We start from the raw sequence: 6,439 nt of genomic DNA, 5'->3' as shown, positions 1-6,439 counted from the left end.
CACACACACACACACACACACACACACACACACACAGATGCCCAACACATATGCCCAAACACACACACACACACAGATGCCCAACACACCAACACACACACACACACACACACAGTTAAGACAATTACAGCATCGCTATGTGGTCACTCCTGGAAACAAGTAGACAATGGCAGAGAAATGTCACGGGGAGTGATCCCCTCATGCTTTGAAAAATGAGTGCTGGAGGTGATGCCATGGGATCGCTCATTAGTCCTGGCCTCACTCATAAAGAAAACAGAATTGAGGAAGTCAACCACAATTTGTGTTACCATGACAGCAGCAGAAACATCACTGAAGGATATGTAATATGCTGTTTTTCATCAGTGTTTCCCGACAAGGATACTTCCCCAGGTAAGATGTACCTGGCATGATGACTGATGACTGGCAGGGCGTATGTGTTGATGACTCGGATCTTGTTTTTCCCATTCAGCTGACTTTTCAGGACCTGGTATTTGGCTGGGGCGGTCTTCCTTGCTGCCTACTCATGGTTTCAGTTATCCTGTGGCACCCCAAGGTATTTTTCGCTATCCTGAACATCTGCAATGTTGCCTTCTGGTAGTTCAATCCCCTCAGATCTGATCATCTTCCCTCTTTTTGACAGCACTTGTCTAGTCCGAACGACATTCCAATGTTGTTGCTGTAGATCCTGCTAGTGTGGATCAGTGGGTCGTTGTCCTGCTCATTTCTGGCACACAGCTTGATGTCATCCATGTAGAGGAGGCGACTCATGATTGTTCTTCTTCAGAATCGGTATCCATAGCCAGTCTTTGTGAGTGGGTTCAGGCCTCTGCAGAACAGCAGCAGATAGTGCCAGTAGCTTGTGGTGTTCATCTTATTGCCAAGCATCTCTAGGATCCCTGTTGCTGTGGCGTACATCAGCTCATTGGTCTCAGTTAGGGGATGTTATGGTTAGTAGTTAGTTCACATTTTCTAGCAGACTTTCAGAGAATATGATCTTCAATCGCTACGATCTTCAATCGTAGGTCAGTTGCCCTCATGTTGAGTGGTTCTGTGCCGTAATAGGGGCTGGGGACCCAATCTCTGAGTCTGGGGATGATGAAATCTCCCCGCTGACCTGTCGTCCTGGCTCCCCCTTGCCGTAGCATAGTTGTTGTACCTCATCAATCTCTAGTCGTGATAGGAGCTCCCGTTTGCAGATGTTGGAACACTGAGCCAGAAGTTGTTTCTTTGTCAGTGTTGATGATGGTGTTCGAAGCTTCAAATCCATGTTTTTTGCTCTAGTTCATGTATGTCTTGTTCCAGTAGCCCATTTCTCATCAGGTTGCTCCCTCTCATTTGAAACAATTAGTGTTAACTGATGTTTTTAAAATAACCCATTTGGCAACATGACGGTGGTAATGAAGAGCTAATCTGACTGAACTACAGTGAAACACTTTATATCACCTCACAAGGTGCAGGTGGTGGAATTGTGAAATGACTTCAACCCTCCCTTCTTTCATGAATCCAGTGAGAAAGTTGGTTACTTAAAAAAACAACTGTTATTTGCTAAAAGATTGAGACAATTAGAGTTTCCACTCCATAAACTTTTTCAGATTTACAGTTGGACCGTGAGATTTTTGGACAGCAAGATTGAAACCTCCGCCTAAAAACAATTAACGACAAGTTCCAAGAAGAAATTGAATTTCTGAATGTTGCTTTCATGTCAACCACTTTGGGAAGTGCCTCATTGTGCTGCATGCTAGAGTAGAGTAGGCCATCCAGCATGACCTCAGACCTCCGTGATTCATTCCCTCGGCTCATTAACGGCTCTCACCTAATAGTTCATGGTGACGACACAAAGAGCGAACGCATCGTGAAGAAAAGAACAAAACAAAAAAAACAAAGGTTATGTTCTTCAGGCCCGAGTCAACAAAAGCCTCTCAGAGATGATGTAGCTGGTTTTCCCCTCTCCAGCACAAAGCCCAGCACAGTATATCATGGATTCCATGGGCTTGACTCAACCCCCCCCCCACTCTTTCAGTGGACTCTCCCAACAACCCGGCCGTTTATTGATGTTGGGAGAAAAGTGATGTCAGTGACTCACAGATCAACGGGTGGGGGGGTGGGGGTGGGGAGGCTGCAGCAGGGGATGCACCAACCAAACCAGGACCCAGCCTATCTGATGTCAGAGACTGTGTGTGTGTGTGTGTGTGTGTGTGTGTGTGTGTGTGTGTGTGTGTGTGTGTGTGTGTGTGTGTGCGCGTGTGCGTGTGCGTGTGTGTGTGTGTGTATGGCGCAGACAAACAGACTGAGGGTGGTATGCTATTGGGCTCCTGTCTGTCTCTCTACATTGCTGACTGATGATTTTTTGCACAATAGCTGCTATACATTTCTTACTGTACTGACTCTGTGTGTGTGTGTGTGTGTGTGTGTGTATATGTGACTGTATGTGTGCGTGTGTGTGTGTCTGACTGCAATCAGCCTGTCAGATAGATTAATAAAAGCATCTGATTTCCTTGTGTTTTGTCTGAGTGACATTCCTGTGGCTTTACTTCGGTGAAACTGTTGCAATCTTTGATTTGGGTTTCAGCGGCCATGTTTCGGGATCCTCCTGGCTTCTCACTCTGCTGTGGCCACCTAAAGCATCCACTGACGCACTCCAAGCAGTGGTTGGTCTGTGTCACTCCACCACTAATGCTTTCCCACAACATCCAGGATGCATAATGATAACATGTCTACTACTACCACTGCCGAGAAAAGGAGGAAAAGGTTTGAAAGGCAACACTCGTATTAGATAAGATATGATTGAGTCTACATCTACAATCAGTGTTCAATGGAGAGGATTGTCAGACTTTGATAATGAACTGATTGACCTTGGGAGTGTATAAGTATGTTTGGTCACGACATTGGTCACCCTAAGTTGGTATAAAATGTTTTTTGTTAAAGTTTTAAACTCTCCATAAAATATTATGTCCACCCCAGATTTCTTTTGGTGTCATTTGGCTCTTTAAACTATTAGAAGAAGTCAGTATTAAGACTCACAGGGCCTAAACCTATCAGTACAGCTGAAAGCTCTGGATGAAGCTAGTAAGTGTGCCTTTAGTTGAGATTGTTTGGCCCAAAAATAGAAAAGGACAAGCAATAACATCAATGCCTAACCTTTACACCAATGTGGACAAGATATCCTACATGGATTATAGTCAATGAACTTAACATTAACAAACTATATCTGCTGACAAAAACAACCAGAAGAAAAGTAAAGTGGACCTTGAGTTCAATGAGTTGGATTGTTTCCTCATCCCGCAGCTTCTAAAACTCCTGCAGTACAGATGAGAGCATTGATTTCTGGAAAATAACATTATTAGGTAACAATGTAGCCATATATCAATCAATAAGCTAATTACGGATGACACTTTTTAAATCTATTTCTCAAAATGTTTATTTGGTTCAATAAAGAACAACTAAACTAAGACAACTAAAAAGAAATGTACATGCTGAAATGTTTTTCGGTTGGTGTATCCACATCAGTTAGTAATTGGACTTTCCCAATTTATTTTTACTTTTTTCTTTGCTGGGCTCACTTGCGTGCTGCATCTCTGGGTGCGGACACACTGTGAGTACTGATCCAGCCATGAAAATGATGCCTGACATGTGTTGACAATATGATACACTTGACAAATAATAATGACATTTCTAAAAGCACACGTCATGCACCCTGACAACATACAAATGTGGTTTTATAAGTGGTATTTAACACAGCATTATGTCTTCTTAGCCTCTTCCTGCTGTGATTAAAACTTTCAAGTGGCCTCGTCAGCTGTGAAATTGTCTCATATCTTTGAACTCTGTAACATGTGTTTTACAAAAAATCTCAGGCCAAAGAGTTGCCATTGTTGCTTAAGAACAGGATGTTGGAGATGCCAATCTTGTCATTTTTCTGAGTAAGAGGGAACAACAGAGATTTAGATCTCTACACACCCCCTCATCTCTCACTAATTTGAAGCCTGCTGGAAATGACTTCACCCAGTCAGATCTCCTACCAGTCGAGCCAACCATATCCTTGTATTGCCTCTTGTTGTCTGTCAGAAGGCTTCCCGCTCAAAAGATCAGAGATGTGAATGTAAGACACATTCCTCGCTTCCTGTATCACTATCTAACCTGCAATTAGGCATGCCCACCTTCCCTCCTCTCCCTCTCTGTGTCAGACAGACACCTCCATTCATCCACCACACAGAGAGCTGCATGCTGACAGGTACTGGCCATTGTAGTGCATGTTACCTCATTACACATTGGTGCATGTGTTGTACGGTCTAGTCACAGAGCAACAATGGGCTGTTTTGTGCAGCTGTATCCATGCATACTCAGAGTTGCTGTGATTGAGATCAGCGTTAATAGATACAGTGCACATCCTATTCGGTTTCCTTTGGCACCTGCAGCACAAGTTACAGCAGTCTTGATTGGTAAAGGGATGAGACTTGTAAATCACTGAGCAGCAATGTTGTTGTCAAGATGGTCTAAACCAAGTCATCACCAAGACTAGAGTGTATCGAGACCGAGAAAAGAAGAAGACTTTGAGGGGGTTAGACCGAGTCGAAACCAAGACCAGACCAGTGAGTCCCTCCCTGCATGACATGATAAATTGTGATTGTGGTCTTGACCGGTCTTGAAATAAAATCCTGAGCCCTCTTCATCTGAGGCCGAGACGAGACCTTTAAAAAGTGGTCTCAAGACCTATATCAAAAACAAGACCAATCTTGAGTACCGGCGGTTGTCGGCATGCAAATAATGAGATCATTATTATTATTTGGGGCGATACTGTATCAATACACGGACACCAAGTATGGATCTTTAATTATTTAAATTCAGCATGAGAATTTTTCATTTTGGTACTAGAATAATATTAGATGGGAGAAAGGCAACATCCCAGCCAGCAAGTTTCCTTGACAAAGGTGCAGAGGGAACAAAACGTTAGTATGTTGATAAGTGGTGATGCTCTGGCAAGAGCAGAGTGAGGGATCTTCCTTTTTTATGTCCAATGTGATGTTTTCCAATACACCTGCAGAGAAGACTTTATGGATGTGCGAAATGTGTCTTTGAGGTGAAAGGCTTCTCAAAGTCTTTTGTTTTGTCAAAAGCATTTAATTTAAAAAAAGAGGAAAAAGCAGGACATCTGCACTTTTAAGAAGCCAGAAGCAGGGAGTGTTTTTTGTTAGGTAAAATAATTAAATGACTAATCGCTGATAAATGCTTTTCTACTAATCATTTAATCGATATTTTAACATTAACGATTGGATACAAAATGTCAAATGCTCAACACGCCAGGTATTTTCTTTTACTCATTGAGCAAATCAATTATTTTCATATTTGGAAAATTAGATTATCGGTAATGCCACACAATGAAAACATTTAAACAATAATATTACACAAAGCGATACCAGGATGTGATCACTTCATTAAACTGAGACATAAAAAAAAAAATATATAAGAGCACATTAAAAAGCTTTATTGACACACCAAGCTTCAACAAACACATTTCAAAAGATTTTTTTTTTTTTTTTTACTTCAAGCTTAGAATGTGTAAACTATCCAGCAGTGCCATTAGGGAGAACAAGTAGTGAACTCACTGTTATATAACTTACATAATTTATTAAATATCTTCATTTGGCAGGATTTTACAAGGAAGCAGGAAAAATACAGAAGTGAGTAAATGTGAGGTACATCTCGCTTTCTCTCTTTCCTTCAATTCTCCAGTCTTGAGAGGCAGAAAGTAACACTGGGAACAGTAGCAAGACAGATTTACAGTTTCTGCTACTAAATGGACTCTTTGCAGGTAAACATTCAGTTTCACAAACACAACAATATACAGTAGAGCTATAGGTTGTCTGGGATGCACAGGAATGTAAAGTAGATAGAGATAGAACATATGAGGGGGGGATGGGCAATGTCGCGGGCAACAAAATACCTGGGAAAGTCCTACTTCAACAACTTAACATTCACACTGCTGGAAGAGAATGTGTACACTGATGCACTCTCTTCATGTCGCTCCATGACTCTTTATACATTCCCTTTAATGTAAACCAAAACGTATGGCCTCTCTCAGGTTAATACTTCACTGTGTCTTCTTTTTTCTACCATCCTTCTTTAATAGTAGGTCTGTAATGAGTATCACGAGTCATGAGTATTTTTTTTTAAATAGCAGACTTTGTGATATACAGTATATATCTTTTGTGTGCATGTCAACAAATGATGCAGGACAAACACCTTTAAGATTATATGACCATTCGGCAGCCTAAGCAGGAACAGACAAGGCATCTGCAGAGGCCCACAGCGTAGGCAGTGTGAACACGGACGAATCACTGCAGCTCAAATATTAAAGGCCAATACATTAAGAGAACGAATAATATGTTGAGCTTCAAAAGCCAATGAAGATTCAGCCATGCAGGTGAGCACCACCAACAAC

The 6,439-nt window shown here is 41.8% G+C and overlaps 1 long non-coding RNA gene across 1 annotated transcript in view; it reads left to right on the top strand.

Moving 5' to 3' along the window:
- The window catches only part of LOC117953148, a 15,345-nt gene extending 9,010 nt beyond the window's left edge, over window positions 1–6,335 (top strand). Inside the window, exon 3 of the long non-coding RNA XR_004658570.1 lies at window positions 6,159–6,335. This is a non-coding gene — a long non-coding RNA (uncharacterized LOC117953148). The remainder of the gene's footprint in view (window positions 1–6,158) is intronic.
- The last annotated feature ends 104 nt before the right edge of the window (window positions 6,336–6,439 follow it).

The sequence above is a fragment of the Etheostoma cragini genome, chromosome 11, assembly GCF_013103735.1.
Source record: "Etheostoma cragini isolate CJK2018 chromosome 11, CSU_Ecrag_1.0, whole genome shotgun sequence".
NCBI lineage: Eukaryota > Metazoa > Chordata > Actinopteri > Perciformes > Percidae > Etheostoma > Etheostoma cragini.
This window is presented reverse-complemented; position numbering and strand designations above follow the sequence as displayed.